Source organism: Enhydra lutris, unplaced genomic scaffold (genome assembly GCF_002288905.1).
Source record: "Enhydra lutris kenyoni isolate GAN:26980312 unplaced genomic scaffold, ASM228890v2 scaffoldscaffold6, whole genome shotgun sequence".
Lineage (NCBI taxonomy): Eukaryota > Metazoa > Chordata > Mammalia > Carnivora > Mustelidae > Enhydra > Enhydra lutris.
In genome coordinates, this window is record NW_019154090.1 from 20,542,711 (window position 1) to 20,559,729 (window position 17,019).

Here is a 17,019-nt window from a genome sequence, read left to right on the forward strand (position 1 = left end):
CCAAGGCCCCTCAGGTCAGCCGAGCGGCAAGGCCACGTCTGTGGGACTGTGGAGTCTGCGGTCCTGTGGATGGGGTGGAACGCGGCACAAAGTGGGTGCTTGCAGGAAAGCCAGCATGAGCCCCCAGTGCCCTGAAGTGAGGCATCCCCAGCTGGAAGCCAGAGGCTGGCAATGCCAAGAGAAGGTAGGCAGGGCAGATGAGGTGCCCCGGGTCAGTCCTGCGAGTCTCTTGCCTGTGCCCTTGGATGGCGGGGGACACCGGCCTTCCAGGAGCCCACATGGAAGAGGGGCAGTGCCTCTCAGACTGAGGAGGACCGGGGGCGGGAGAGAGGATCCGAGGAGGGAGGCTGTCCAGTGAAAGGCCCCACCAAGGACTCGGCAGAGCAAACTGGTCCTGCCCTGCCGAGCCTCAGTCTGCTGGTCAACAAGATGGGCATGATAATTCTCCTTTGCTGATGGTTCTGAGGAGGAAGAAAAGAGACAATGAATGAGGTGGGGAGGGGAGTGGTCACCCCTTCTCCCAGATGAGAATCTGGAGGCCGAGGGAAGAGAACGGACACAAGGGTCTCTCCAGCCCACCAAGAACCATCCTGCTGGGGGCTGAGAGCACGCCTTCAGGTCTGGGCTCCGAAAATGGCTTCTGGGCCTTTAATGCCACAGGACAGAGGTCCCATGACCAAGGCCTGCTTCTCCTCCAGTCCATGAGCTTCTGGAGGCCAGGGCTGTGTCCAGTTTTGTTCATCATCATATCCTCAGCGACCAGCAGAGCTCTTGACACACTGAGGGCACCCAGCCAATATTCGTGGAATGAATTCATAAACGATTGAAGGTAGCCATGCTTTTCAAAAAGGTACATGAGTAGCCTGGCATGGTAGCAGAGAGTGCCAGAAACCATGGGTGCCCCTTCCTGAAATGTCCATTAAATCCAGAATAGGGGCGAAATAGCCATGTTACAGGTTAACATCATTTTTTTAAAATTGTGGCTGTTTTGTAAAAAGCTAAACATAGATTAACGACGATGTAGCAATTGCACTCCTGGGGCTATATACCCAGAAGAAGTGAAAGTAGGAACTTGAACATGTATGTGTACACCAACACTTTCTGCAGCGTTATTCACAAGAGTCAAAAGGTGCAACAAACATATGTCCATCAATGAACAAATGGGTACACAGAATGTGGCATGTCCATACCACGGAAAACCACTCAGCTTTAAATAGGAAGGCAGTTCCAACATGGACAAACCTTGAAGACATGATGCTGAATGAAATAAGCCAGTCACAAAATAATAAATGTTGTATGATTCCACTTACGTGAGATCCCTTGAGAAGTCAAAGTCATAGAGACAGAAAGCACGGTAGCTGCTGGTAGGGACCCAGGCAGAGGAACGCGGAGCTGGTGTTTAATAGGGAAAGACTTTCTGTTTGGGAAGATGAGAAAGTTCTGGAAACGGATGGTGGCAATGGTTACACAGCAAGATGAATGTACTTAATGCCACCGAATCGTGCACCTAAAAATGGTTAAAATGGCAAACTTTACATTAGTATACGTTTTTAATACCAGTAAAATACACATAAGTCCACAGCACTAGCATCATTCTTATGGGGATCGGGGCCACCCTTCTGTCCCAGGGGAGGGTCACGGCCATCTTCCAAAAAGGCTGAGTCCCATCAGGAGCACAAGGTATCAGTGTCCGCGCTGCAGGTTGGATGGAGAAGGCATGGGAGGAGGAAATGGGGTGATTTAAGGAGACATGTCTGGTTAGGTGATTTTTCCAGTAACCCACAAAATCTGCCTGTCTTGTATTTATTTCCTTCATCAAATATCTCGAGTGTGTGCCAAGTGCAGGTTACCTGGAGGGCTGTGGGGAGGGATGCCAAGGAAGACAAGCCTGGGTCTGGTCTCTGGAGCATCCAGGCCAAGAGGAAAGGCATGACACCCCCGTCTGTGAAATAGGCTGAAACCCTCCATGGGGTTGGAAGGGAGGAAGCTTGAAAAGCTCTTTGTACAGGGCCTGACCCAGAGCAAGAGCTTAGGAGAAGCCCACCGTAGTTCTTGGTTTTTTAAAAGATTTTATTTATTTATTTGACAGACAGAGATCACAAGTAGGCAGAGAGGCAGGCAGAGAGAGAGGAGGAAGCAGGCTCCCTGCCAAGCAGAGAGTCCCATGCGGGACTCAATCCCAGGACCCTGAGAACATGACCTGAGCCAAAGGCAGAGGCTTAACCCACCGAGCCACCCAGGCGCCCTTGTTTTTTTTTTTTTTTTAACTTCTCACTCTCATAGGAGGTAAAGAAGGTCCAAGCGAGTTGGTTAGGGGGGTGGGGGGCTCTGTGAAAGGATGAGCCCATGAGAGAGTTTTTTTCTTATTTTAAATATAGGAAAGATATACTGGAGAAAATAGAGAATATCTACCCTATACAAGGAGGAAAACTCACTGAGGGGACAAAGTGGTGGCTTGCTAATCCTGATTTCTCTGCAGTTTCCCACCCCCACCCCAATCAAGAGCCTGGTCTAACATCAATCTCCGTCCCCCCTACACTTAGTGCCCCCTCCCCATGACTCATTTGCCTTAGATCCAATTGTTCTCCCGGCCTCCTCAGTACGGAGCTCTTGATGGATTTGGTAATTGGAGTAATTACGGTAATTTTACCTTAAAGACAGGCAGCTGCAGATTTCCTATTGGGAGCCCCTCCCTGGGCCTCCTGCCAGCCAGTATTCAGGGACGACAAGGACAAGTGGCTCCCATTCCCCTCCCCCAGAATGCAAAGTGGCTGGGGTAGAATGAGTGCTTTCAATAGAAGGCATGTCCCAGCCTCTCATTGCTGGGCCCCCCAGGACCACCCCCACTGCAAGAGGGGCAGAAGACAGCGGGATGGATTTGCCAGAAATCACTTCTCTCCAGCACCCCAGCATTGGCTCCAGGACTTGCAAAACACAGCAACTACATTCAGTTGTTCCCCATCCAGGCCTGAAAACCAAGACAAGGGACTCCCCACTCCCCACCAAACCCAGGTCTAAGGATGAAGACTCTTATAGATCCCCTAAAGCCCCAACTCATGTATCCTGTGGTTTCTGTATGTAAGAGGCAGGGAGGGCTGATGGACCCTGGGACAGGGTGAGGAGAGTCACCTGCCCACAGCCAGGTCCCAGCAGCACCCTCCCACCCTCACCCTGCCAGGGCCTGGGCTCCCTGTCCCCAGGGGCAGCCTGAGAAATTTCCCCTTCATCCCAGTGCCCCTCAGAGTCCAGAGACCAAAGCACCGCAGGCAGAGCTCCGATGGTGTCAGGGTTAGAAGGCTTCCCAGAGGAAGGACCTCAAGGAAGTTCTCAGAGAATGTATGAGGGACTCCCTCTGATGCTTGGGAATCACGGCCGGACTGCCAGTTGGGCCCACCAGTGAGGAGGAGCACTGGTGGGTGTGGAATTCCCCCCCAACCCCGATCAAGGTAGGTGCCTCCTGGACACCTTGAGTTGGGGAGCAGGGGGCTGGGAGAAGGGTTGAAGGAGCAAAGGTCAAAGGAGGGACATGGTACCCTAGGTTAGCCTCCCAGGTTTGCAAGAATTATTGAGGACTAGAACTCAGATTAATTGGATTATGAGTAAGTGAGGTAACCTGTTTGCACCCTGTCCATATTCCTAAGGCTTTATGGCTTTGGTATGCTCCAGCAAGGTCCAAGGACATGGGGCTCCCCCCAGCAAACATGGGTGGCAAGGGGAGGGGAATTAACATTCTCGAAACAGCCCTCAGCCAATGACTAATGGGAGTGGGCCTTTAAACACACCTCTTCCTCGCCCTTCAGGAGTGAATAACTCTGAGAGTGTTCTCTGTCTCCCTGAGTTCCTCTCTCAATGGAGTCTCAGTGTGATGACTCACCGTTCAGTGGCTCCCTGTCCCACGTCCCCACTGTCCTGCACTCAAATCCTTGTCTCTGGCCTGCTTCTGGGAACTCATACTGAGACACCACCCAAGCCAGGGGATGCCGGAGGGATGTTCTGACAGAATATCACGAGCCTGGGCTCTACTCCCAGTTAGACCACTGCAGACAGGACACCCCTTGTTGGGGTCCATACCCCAGTCAGCCTCACTGGGTCACCTCATTGCCATTCTGCCCACCTGATCTGGCCACTAGGTTAGACTGGGGCTACCGGAGTCGCGGGGTCTGGGGACTACTTAGAGCCAGAAGGGGACATGCCCGTGTGACATCACAGCATCACTGGATGGCCAGGGAAGCACATCACTGTGTCCTTGAGCATGGGGCGGGGTGGGGCGGGGTGGGGTGGAGGGAGGGCAGCAGTGGCTGCAGAATTCCAACTTCTCTGGCCTCTCACCTCCCTTAGGTGAGCAGCATCTCCCCGGCCCTCCCACCTCCCTCAGGAGCGAATGAATGGATAGGACCTCCTGGGATTGGGCCCCCCAGGCCCTGCCCACCCCAGCCAGCCAATCACTGACTAGCCGTAGGTGGGTACAAGGGTGGGAGGAGTCCTGGGGAAGGCAAGATGGGAAAGGTCTAGAAGCAAGCCTAATCCATCTCTTAGTCCGGCTGCCCAATCTCTCTTCCAGCATGTGCTGCTCCAGCAACAATGGCCTTGGCCGACATCCTTCTGTTCCCTCTCTGCAACCCCTCTCCAGGCTCTTCCAATGGGTGACCCTTTCTCATTCTGGTGTCTGTTCAAGTGTCCCCTCCTCAGGGAGGCCTTCTGTGACAGGGGCTATGCCCACATCTGCCCCACCCACATCCCCTATCGCCCACCAATCCTGTCCTCACGGATGGCTTCCTACAGTAAGCATCTGGGACCCCCTGCCCAGGCTCTTTCTGTGACACACAAGAGGGTCAGCCTTGTATCTGTGAAATGGACCAGATGCACCAGGGAGTTAACACCCGCAGAAGCAGCTCTCAACCAATACAGGTGGCCGGGTAGTCGGTGATAACACTGTCTCTTCTTTACTCCTTAGCTGACACAGACCGGAAGCAGATCTATATGGTTGCCCAGAAATCCCTGCAGCATCGAGCCCCAGCTGCTCACTGCTGAAATCTGCTGGTTAGCACACCCTGCTCTGGCTCCAGCCTTCCTACTCACATCTCTACCCTCAACAGGGTCTTCCTGGGACCACTTCCCAAATAAACTTCTTGTCCTCCAATTTTTGGCTCAGGGTCTGCTTCTAGGGACTTCCAAACTTAGATCTTTCTCTGGCCACCCAAAACACCCACCCACATTCCTTTCACCGTCTCTCTCTAGGGGCTTTCCTTTCTTTCTTTCTTTCTTTCTTTCTTCCTTAAAATCAAGTTTCTATTTATTTATTTGAGAGAGAGAAAGAGAGAGTGTGCACCAGCAGGGGGAGGGGCAGAGGGACAGGGGGAAAACCTCAAGCAGACCCCCGCTGAGGGCAGAGCCTAATACCGGGCTTCTTCCCATGACCCTGAGATCACGACCTGAGCCACAATCAAGGGTTGAATGCTAACCGGACTGAGCCACCCAGGCACCCCAATAATTTTGTTGTGTCTCTGGATAGTCCATGAGTTCCAAGAGAGTTGGGACCTTCCCTGTCTTGTTGATTACTCTGGTTCCAGCCTAGCCCAGTGCTGGGCATTGAATATCATAGTGGACTCAATACAGATTCCCTCGTGTCATCCTTCCATCCTTTGGAATGACACCGGAATGGCAGATTGACTCTCCAGGAGCACAGAGAGGTTACCTGCAGCCCCACATGGGTGTACCAGAGCTCAGGGCTGCCATCCAGCCCCACGTGGCCACCACTAAACACTGCCTGTCCCAGAGAAGCCCTCACTTGAATGCCAGAAGAGACACCTCCTCTGCCCAGGGGGCATTTCTGCCTTTGCCCAGGGAAATAGTCCCACTCAAAAGCATCTTTCCAAATCCCATCCTCCTTCCTTGCAGAAGCTGGAGGCAGGAAGGGCTTGTCTCTGTCAGCTCCAGCTGCATAACAAGACACCATAGGTTGAGGGATTTAAACACCAGACACTATTCTCCCCCAGCTCTACAGGCTCGAAGTCCAAGGTCAAAGGTGGCAGAAAATTGGGTTTCTGGTGGCAACTATCTTCCTGGCTTGCTGACAGTTGCCTTCTTATTCTCTCTTCCCATGGCCTTTCCTCTGTGTGCCCGAAGAGAGTTTTGGTGTCTCTTCTTTGTATAAGGACGTAAGTCCTACAGGATCAGGGCCCCATCTTATGACCTCCTTTAACCCTAATTACCTCCTTAAAAGCCCTATTTCCAGAAACAGTCAACTTGGGGGTGAGGGCTTCAACACATGAAAGGAGGGGGACATAATTCAGGAGCCCATAACAGGGCTTCTTAAAAGAAATTTGATCCTAGCCCAAGTCAGCCCCCAGTGCATAGAGCTTGGAGAAGCTGGGCACCCAGTGTGAGCTGTGCTAACCCTGCGGCAGGGCTGGTGCAGGCTCATCAATCATCATGATACCACTCGGTGGAAGATGATGAGCCCTCAGATAGAGCCAAAGATGAATGGGCAAGCTGACATGTGATTAAACTGGGATCCTCTGCTGGTGGCTGATGGCCCACACTGGGTGCCAAGTTAGCACAGCTGGGTGTGGGCTCACAGCACCCACCGAGGCACCTACACCCTCTTCCTGCCCAGGTTAAAAGATTGTCCCTCCAACCACACAGATCTCTGCCATCCCGGCCCTCTTAACGAGAGAATGAGGCAGGCAATGGGACCAGTGTAGGTGCTGGAAACCATGTGGGAGAGAATAGCATTAGTTACCATTCAGCCTGCCTGGTTCCTCCTCCTAATAATAATAGTGAGGGCACTGAATGAACACTATGTACTTCAAAGGCATTTTCTCATTTCACTTATAGGACCAGGGAGGTCAGAGTTCAGTTAGGGGGTGAAGCAACAGTTTCTAGAGGAAACAGACAGAGGGACAAAGACGGATTCATTTATCCATTCATTCATCCAACAGATTTTTATTAAGCACCTACTGTGTACCATTATATCCACAAAGGTGAGCAAAACCCCACATGATCTCTGCCTTCAAGGGACTACCTTGTATTTGGGGAGACAGATGACTAAAAAATGAATTAAATAAGATAACTTCAGGTAATGATAAATGTTAGGATGAAAATTAACCAAGGTAACGAGAGAGAATGTCAGAGGAGACAGTGTCAGAGGAGACAGTGGGATGGTCAGAGGAAGGGACATCTGAGCAGAGACCCAGATGTGGGAGGAGCTGGTCATGGGAGTGGCTGGACTAAAAGTATTGTAGGCAGAGAGAGCAGCAAGGGCAAAATCTCCAAAGCAGGAATGAACTTGGTATGTCTCAGGAATTGATAGGAGGTTCGTGTGGCTGGCTTTGGTGGTTGTGCGTGAATGGCAGGAGAGACATTAGACAGACCTCATAGGCCAGGGAAAAGACTTGGATACTATTTTAAGTGATATGTATCTCTCTGGAAGGTTTTTGGTAGGAAGGCTTTCAGAAGAATTGAGTTTTTGTTTTACAAGGAGCACTGTGCCTGCTGTACAGAGGATAAATAGGAGGGTAACAAGAGAGAACAGTTCTGAGAGTGAAGCCACTGAGACTTTGTACCATCACAATCATCATCACCATCACCACCATCACCATCAACACCATCATCACCGCCAACACCACCATCACAATCATCAAAGGCATTCAGGTGATTGTGGCTTGAACTAGGATGGTAGTAGGAACAAAATGGTGAAGTGGGCAGATTGGAGTGTATTTTGGTGGGTGGTTCCATAGGGCTTGTAGGTGGATTGTGGGGGTAGGGAGGAATTGGGAAACAGAAGCAGGAACTTTGGCTGAATCCCATGGTATTTCCCCCACTTGGATAATCTACCGAATCCCCCTACTTGCACTGTTGTTGTTGTTGTTGTTGTTGTTGTTGTTAAGATTCTATTCAGCTATTTGAAAAAGAGAAAGAGAGAGCATGAGCAAAAGGAGAGGGAGAAGCAGACTCCCATCTAAGCAGGGGACCTGACACAGATCTTGATGCCAGGACCTGAGATCAGGACCTAAGCTGAAGGCAGACGCTTAACTGACTGAGCCACCCAGGTTCCCCCCAACTTCCATTCTTGACTGTCCCCTCTCGCTAGAACCTACCAGGTCTTGATCCTGCTTCAGGCAATCATGGTATGGCTGAAAGAGCACCAGATTTGGAATTGGGCATTTAAGCATCTCACTCTGTGCGGCTTTGAACCCATGGCATAACTTTGCGGAACTTCAGTTCCTTCATAGGTAACATGGGACCATAGTAAACATACCTCATGGGATTGTGGGGCTAGTGTTGGGCTAAACTTGTACTTCATCCAGTCTGGGCTCTTTGGATGGAGCTGCTGGGGAAACTGAGGCCACTCAAAGGCTCTTAATCTGTTGCAAGCAGGAGGGGATACGTCAGATGGATATCTTCTACAATGCTTCTCAGAATTCTCCAGTAGAATTAAGCTCTGGTTGCCTACCTGGTAACCTGTTTGATGATGGGTCCTTTTATGAGCTGCCTCCCCTCTCACCTCCCCACCACTTTGTGTCTCTTGGGGGTCACTATTTGCACTTGAATCATTGTCTCAGGGGCTGCTTCTGGATGAACCCAAATGGAGACATTGGATTATTGCAGAGGTTAAACTTGTAAAGCCCTGGGCATATGTTAAGCACTTCATAAATCCATTGTTGAATAAATGAATGAATGAGGCTTCCCCTGCTCTGAGGAGACAGAGCTGGGAAAGGGAGAGGAAGAAGGGAGAGACCTGGAACGCTGGGAAATGAGAGGCGGAGGCCTTGGGCATTTCTGGGAAATGAGAGTCAGCCTTGCGCATGCCCACCACATTCACGACTCCATCCCTCCCTCTCCCGAGTTCTCTTCCTGGCCCTAGGGTAGGGGTAGCTGCAGGTGCAAGGTGTAGCCAGATCTCTTTGAGAAACACAGCCGTTCTCAGCACCAAGCCCCCAGGTTCACTCACGGAAGGGACAGCACCCACTAAGAGCTGAACTGGGGAGAAAAAAAACCTGAATGAAGTGAAAGCAACATTTCACACGTGGCTTTCTTCTTCAAGTGGAATTTAAATATGATATTACAGAATGACAAAACTGTACAAAGCAACATTGAAATCAAGAGAGCTGCGGAGAGTCTCCGTCTTGTTTTTCCAGTTCTTCCCGGGGCTGGAGTTCAGGTGGCAGAGCCTGGGCTCCCTCTCCCTCTCCCTCCTGGAGACCCAACCCCTCCTCTTTCAAGGCAGCTCAGAGAAGGCAAGGGGTTTAGCCCAGGCCACAAAGCTCTTCTGACTTGGTCTCCAGGACTGTCCCATGATATACACTAGGGCCACTTTCAAAGTAATTTCCCTGGGAGAAAAAAAAAAAAAAATAACTGCCTCTCAAGAGAGGTGCTGTATTTTTTATTCTCCTCAGGCTGGGACTCACGACAAAACTCCATAGAGATCCAAGTCCCTACGTGCTGTGGCCATACAGCCAGCCTGTGCAGGAGTCACCATCCTGAGGGCTGGGAAGCCCGTGGCGGGGGGGCTCTGTGTGTGGGGTCCTGAGAGGAGAGACAGCCCCAGCCCCAGCCCCAGCCCTCTGCGGGATCTGGGAGCCATCGCAGAGAAGGGTGCTTCTGAGAAAGATCTAGACCTTTCCCTGAGGCAGCTGCGCTCCCACGCTGGGTCCACTGGCATAGGCCAGAGAGGCAGGGGTGAGGCATCTGGGGCTGCTCCTCAGAGCCCAGGGTTTAGGGGGGCTCTGTTTAATGACCCACTGGCCATGGGGGTTGGAGTGATACAGAGCTAAGCGGCAGGGCTCTGGGTCCAGGCGATGTTCACCTGTAGGAAGCAGGGAGGAGGGAGGTGGCAGGGAGTAGGTGGGAAGGTGCCGGCTTGCCAGGAGCCTCACCGGACCAGTGCACCGCACTGACCCCTACCTGTGTGAGCTTCGGCTGCTGTGGCTCACAGCTACCCCTCTGTCTGCAGAATGGGCCTCTGCAGATGTCAGATGCCTTGCAGGGGTGGTTGAGCTGCCTTCCCCGGGGCATCCCACAGCCAAAAGCTGTCTGGCCAGGTGGGAACCACAGGCTTCCCGGCCTCCGATGCAATTTGCACTCTAGCGCCCCCGTGTGGCCGAGGCTGGACTGCTCTCTTCTTCCCCTTCTCCCCTTGCTCCCTCCTAAAGCTTGGCCTGCGGAGCACTCCCTCAAGGCACCACCACCACCATCCAAGCCTGGTCTTAGCCTCTGCTCTTCAGCCAGGGGTTCTCAGAGTGAAGTCCCTGCACCGCCAGCAGCAGCAGCACCGGGGAACCTGCTAGAAATGCGTATTCTCTGGGTCCAGCCACTGTGTCTTCACAGCCCTCTAGGGGATTCTGACCCTGTGGTACAGTTTGAGAATCACTGCCCTGGAAAATGGCATCTGGAAAGAAATGCCCATCCTTGGCTCCCCCAAAGCCAGGGGAAGAGGCCTCAGAGCCGGGCGTGTGTTGGCAGAATTCCTTCCGGAATCCCTGGCCAGGAGGTGCAGGAGGAGCCTCCTCAGCCAGGGAGCCCCAGAGGTATCCCTTTCAGTGGTGGCGCTGGCAACTGTCTCACTAAACAAAACTTTCTGCCCTCCCCTGTCTCAGGCCAGCTCCGGGCAAAACTCCACACTCCTGGACAGAATTCTGAGGCACAGCACAGGCTGATCCTCTACCTCCTGGCCAGGTCCCACCTGTGTTCATGGGAGACAGAGGCCCAAGGGGAAGGCTCACCCCAAAGTGGGCTCTGGTTTCCCCCAGAGGAGCCTAGTGAGCCCTTGAGGTCAAGAGCTCCCAGGACCTGGGCTTGGGCCTCCCCGTGCCCCATGCCCCTGGGACTTACAGATATTCCCTCCAACCTCTTATAGGAGGATGTCACGAGGCAGAGACAACGAAACCACTGATCTTTTCTCCCAGAGGCAGCAAGGTCAACTGCTTCTGGACCGGAAGCCTGGAAGGGCCAGCCTCACAGATTTGGGGTGCCAGGTGCGAGAGGAGATAGAAGAACCCTCCCAGGAGAGCCGGAGCCCCTGAAGGAGCCCAGGGCCCAAAGGGAGGGGAGAGGTAGCCGGATGGCACTCAGGGGACCAGCCCTGGGTATCCTCTCACCAGAACATCAGGATGGAGGCTATGAGGGGGTGGAATGAGGGGAGACAGATGGGAATAGGAGTCTGTTGTGAGAGGCAAATTCTAAGTCAGTGTGGGTTATGGATATTGTATGACTACATATGAGAACTAAAATTATTATATAATTGTCATATTATAATTATGAATATCCCGAGTTCAACTGCAGAATCTGTCCCTTTTGCTGTGTGGCCCTGGGCAAGTCCCTTTCCCTCTCTGGGCCTTAGTTTTCCCATCCATACAAAGAGGAAGTAGATGAGACACTTGCTAAGGCTGGCTGGCAATCCAAGATCCCTCATGCCAGTTCCATCAAGGAGGATCCAAAGGTTTCAAGCTGTTTCTTGCATCCTGGAACAACTGCAGTGTACCAGCCCCACTAATCCTCTCTCAGCATTTTGGTCATACTGCCTCAGGACCTTTGCACCTGTGGGTTTCTCTGCCTGGAACCCTTATCTCTTCCCCCAAACTATACCAGGTACGTTGTTTGACATTTACATTACTCCCTGTATGTCTTGTAAAACCAAATACAATTTGTAACTTGATATTTACTTTGTGGCTTTTGTCCTGTCTGTCTCTTCTACCGGGTTGGAAGCTGGTAAGTCCAGGGCTCCTGTCTATTCTTTTCATGGTGATTCTAGCCTTCCCCATGGTACCTGGTCTATAGTAGGCAGTCATTAAATATCATTATTATTCAGAGCCAAAAAACTCTCTAAGAAGTCTGCAGAACCCACTTCTGAACACCTCAAAGAGGGAAAAGCCGATGACATGAGCAACTCCCCTCATGGTAAGCTCTGAGGGACTGGTCCCTGCTTACACCTGCTCCCTGCAGGGGAAGGGCTCCTGTCTCAGCACTCTGTGAACAGCCTAGGGACATGGGCCACTTCGGGGGCTGGGAGTCAGGGGCACCTCCAGGGGATCTGTGATAGGCCAGGCCACCTGGATCTTTGGCACTTCGGAAGTCTACAGAGAAAGAAGAAGATCCATCTGCAGAGGACATATATGCATTCCTGGAATTCAAATGTGTGAGCATAAACACACACGTGCACTTACACAAAAACCCACGTTAGAAATACAAGACGCAGTGGTGCCTGGGTGGCTCAGTGGGTTAAAGCCTCTGCCTTCGGCTCAGGTCATGATCCCAGGGTCCTGGGATCGAGCCCCACATTGGGCTCTCTGCTTGGCGGGGAGCCTGCTTCCTCCTCTCTCTCTCTGCCTGCCTCTCTGCCTACTTGTGATCTCTGTCAAATAAATAAATAAAATCTTTAAAAAGAAATACAAGACGCACACATACACCAGCAGTCTGTACACAGAGCATCTCATGTGCACATACATAAGGCCCCTGAAAGTGTGCATACACAGGCATGGAAACACGAGTGTGCACAAGGCTTCACACTCAAGACACACACTAGGAGTGCGTGCAATGCACCTAGACACGCACGCATGTAGGTTTATATAAAGGTACGTCATGCACAACACGATGGCGGTCAAGTTCTCTGTTGAGAGCTCCAGTAAGGACCCCTGCTGCGGGACTGGCAGGAGCACTCCGGGTTCTCAGAAGGCCACTGTTTTCTACCACTCCTCTCCTCACCCCAATCACCCCACAGCTCACCATACAATCCCCACTTTCCCAGCCCTCGGTCAGGCACACAAAAGGCTGTGCGAAGCGGGGGTACGGGAGATGGCTGCTAGAAGTCCCCGCACCCCGCCACTTCCCTCCCGCTCAGTCGGGGCTCCTCCCGGGTCTCAGAGACACGGCCTCCTCGCTCGCTCCGACGGGGCCTGCGCGCCCCCTGGTGGCCGAATCCGCAGCGCCATTCCTGGCTGTCAGGTAGCGAGCACCTGCCGGAGGCTGGAGGCCGCCGCCCCTGGTACCTGTCTCCATCCGCCTGGCAGGGGACGCTCAACACTGCCTCTCAGCCGCATCCCCGTCCCTGTCCCTGTCTGCGTGTAACCTTCGCATCCAGGTCTTGAGGTCCCCGTCGCCCAGCTGGGGTGGGGGGAAGGCAGCCACGGCTGTCATTCAGTTTTTGCACCTGGACAACCAAGAAAGAGGGGAGCTGGCCGGAAGGAATCGTGAAATAGCAGGGGCCTGAGGCTGCTGGGGAGAGACGCAGAGCATAGGAGGGTCACTGTGGCCTCTTTCCTGTCCCAGCACCCCACGCAGGGGTGGCAATACAATTCGTTGAAGTTGGGGCTGAAGCGCTAGTTTGGTAGGATGTGTTGGGGGAGGGCATGTAGGCCCTAAAGAGGGCCAGGGAGTAGGAGACTCTGAGAGTTAGAACCCACTTTGAGGTTTAATGGACAGCAATCTCCCAGACAGAAGCTGGAGGGTCTTGTACCTGCTGTGGGACAACTGTACAAGGTGTCCCCAAGAACACACCTGGAGTGGGCTAAGGCTGTGGGAAACCCCAGCCATCCCTGCACTGGCAAATTCCCAAAGACCTTCAGATCAGCCCATGCCTGTCTGTTGGATCAGAACCCAGCAGACAGAGCTAGAAGAATCTAGCTCCCGGGGACCCTGATCGCAAAGAGCACGTGTGCACGTCTGAAAGAAGTAGGTTCCATTCTGGGCTCCTCTGTTTTTTGCCTGTGAGACACCCAAGCAAGATAATACACGTGGGGGAGGGAGAGGGGCAAGTCTCCCATATACTGACGCTTGCAACAAAAAAATACTTAGGTATTCCTGGAATTTTTAAACTCCCTATGATAAAAATTATCTAATCTAATGTGTCTTAGTCACCTTAGTTCAGAGATGAAAGACACAGGGGAGAAAGGAACTATGGGAGCAGAGGCGGTTACCTGCGTGGGGGAGGAGGGGGAGGGAGCCATCCACACAGCTGATTCTTGAACTAGGCTGGAAGAAGGAGCAGAGCTACCCGGCTTCAGCCCTTTCTGAAAACACATAAGCCAAAGCTCAGAGGGATGAGGTGTCGGAGGAGGGGGGAGAACTGGCTGACATACGGTGGGCTTAGAACACAAAGGAATGCCTGGGTTTGGTGGGGGAGAAACAGAACAGTCAGAGCTGCACTTGCTAGTTTCTGGAAATAAAAAAAAAAAACTATCTTACTGACTTGATGGAGGGAGGGAGGGAGGGAAGGGGAAAAGGTGAGTCAGTGGGTGTATGAGTAGAAGGGTGGGTGGGTGGGTACATGGGCTGCTGTCTCCCAGTGCCGCAGTCACCCAGCCGTGGTGGGCCATGCTGCCTGTGTTCACAGGGGACTCCAATGCCAGCTGGGTCTTCCCAGGGCTCCTGCCTGGCCCTCAGCTTTTAGCAGGCCTTGCATGCCTATAGTGCAGAGGGGTCCCTCTTCTTACTCTCATCCTCGCCTTTGCTTTGGACTACTCTGATGGTTGCTCAGGGTGAGGCTCGAGCGGGGGCCAGGGGAACATTGGCTCTCTGGCTGCGGCCTGGGTTTTAGGGAGGTCCTGTGCTCCTGAGCCTCAGGAGTGGGGCTTTTTCAGCATCTTTGGAGCTTTAATGTGAAGGAATTCCTTGCAAGAGCTCGGGGAACACCCCGAATCTGGGGTAGCCCAGACAGTAGTGGACTGGCTGAGAGGCACGGCAGTAGAGACAGAAAGTGGAGACAGCTCTTGGACACCAAGGCAGGGGGAGGAAGGGGACCAGGGTCCACACATAGGATCCCACAAAGATCCCAGAAGAGATACAAGGAGAGATTGGAGAGACAGCCAGGGAGACATCCAGTCCAGGATGGCGGGAGCAGCAGGGCAGCTGACCGAGAGGAGGATGGGAGCTATCCCTGCCACCAGGACGAACACCTTGTCCCCTCCACTTGTGGTTGACCCATGGGCACTCACCGTCTGGAGCAGGTCCTAGTCGTGCACCGTCCTCGGCACCCCCTCAGCCACCCCCCCCCATGCCAGCTGCTCCTTCTAGTGTTTGGGGAGCTTAGGGGGGCCATCCTTGGTGCAGGAGAAGATTCAGGGCCATAGCGTCATCTTGTTGCTTGGCTCTCAGGCCACCACCTTCCCAAGGAATTTGGGAGTGCCTGGGGAAGGCCACAGAACCTCCCTTGGGTCTTAGCGTGTCCCAGAACTCCTTACCTTTCCCGGAACCCCATGCTGCACCCCTTGGGGCATGTGGAGGGAGCCTGCGGCCGGGATGGGGGGGGCCTGTTTCAGCTTTGTCATCAGCCCGTGAGTTCCTCCCTGCTTCTCAGTCCCCTGCTGTTGTCCATACCCCTCCCTGTCCCTCTTCCCTCAGAAGCAAAGGAAATATCAGAATCAGACTTCAACTTCCAGGCGGAAAAGAGCCACAGCTTTGGGAAATGGGTCTTTTCCCCAAGAGCCCCAAGATAGCTGCTTTTTCTGGAGTCTGGATCTGCCAAAATGTGCAAAGGAAAAGCCAGGGAAACAGAGACAATGGGAGGAAATGGGGAAGACGATACAACTCCCATTTATTAAGTCTTCTTTGTGTTTCTGGCCCGAGTGAGCAACGTACTTGCATTTATCATCCCGTTCAGTCCTCACAACCACTCGGCAAAGTGGGTTCTATCATTGTACCCATTTTACAGAGAAGGAGAATGTGCAACAAGGCCACATAACCATAAGGGTGAAGGAAAAGAGGATGGAAAGCTGGAGAGATGGACAGATGGATGGATGGAAGGATGGAAGGATGGTGGGGAGGAGGGAAGAGCGCGTACCGAGGCCCCGCAAAGCACCACACCTTCTGCTCTATGAGTTCTCATGCGTTAGCTCTTTTAATTGCCAAAACAATCACACACCATGCTATTATTATCCTCCTTTTACTGAAAAGGAAGCAGAAATTCAAAGAGGCCGTCTCTTCCACCAAAGCTGAGGCACGAGGCGTGGAGGTCCCTCGAGCCCGGCTATCTGGTTTCACAGACTTCCTCAGGGCCTCCCGTGCCCACAGCAGACGAGGACTCCAGGAGGCCCGGACCTCCTCACAGCCTCGCCCTAGCATCTGACCCAAAGACAGCCAGGAGGGGCTGGAGTTAAGGTAAGGCTGCACCTGAGCCCCACTCTAGCCTAGGTCCTGAGCACCGACTCCCCCAACACACAGTGGGAGTTTCCTAAAAGAGTGTTTCCCAGACTGGTGCCCCCCGCAGCCCGCCCCTGAATGCCAGCGCCCTGTAATGCTTTCCGAAACTAAAGAGGTCCGTGATCAGCTGGGTTGGCAAAGTACTACATACTCTAGTCCCACTTGGAGACCATATCACAGGCTCTGAGAAGTCTGTAGGGAAGAATGAGCCTCAGCCTTTTTTCGGGGAGTCAGTGTTCACCCATGTTATTTGAACACGGAGCCCTTTTCCTCTGTGCCACCTGTGAGCGCCACATAGGACTGACGGCCGGCAGTCCCCACTCCAGTGAGCCCCGATTTCTTTCAGGGCTCATCTGCTTTCTCTAGGGAAGAAGTCCAGGAAAGCCTCGGTCATCACTGTCGTCGTCACGGCAGGCAGCATGTGGCATCATCATGGAAGGGACGGCTAAGTCGATGAATGAGGGGCCATGATGGCGGCCGTGGGCTGAGATCGTGGAATGGAGGCAGCTCCAGTTACGGCTTCTCCTTTTCTTTTCTTTATTTCTTTTTTAAGTAAGCTCTCCACCCAAAGTGGGGCTCGAACTCATGACCCTGAGATCAAGAATCGCATGCTTGCTTTACTGACTGAGCCAGCCAGGTGCCATTCGGGGCCTTTCTGCTGGGTTCCGGGAGGATCAGGATGGGCAGGTGGAGGGCCGGCATGGGTTGCCTGCCTGAGGGAGGAGGGAGGCTTCAGCCTCTAGTCTCCAGTCCTCGAGAGTCTCAGGGACTCTCCCTCTCTCAGTCTGGAGGCCCCTTCTTGGGGGGAGATCGCAGAGTCCAGGGACAGCCAGGAAACCCTTCGTCACAAGACCAGGAACTGTTTCCTGGGCTTGTGGCAGCTCA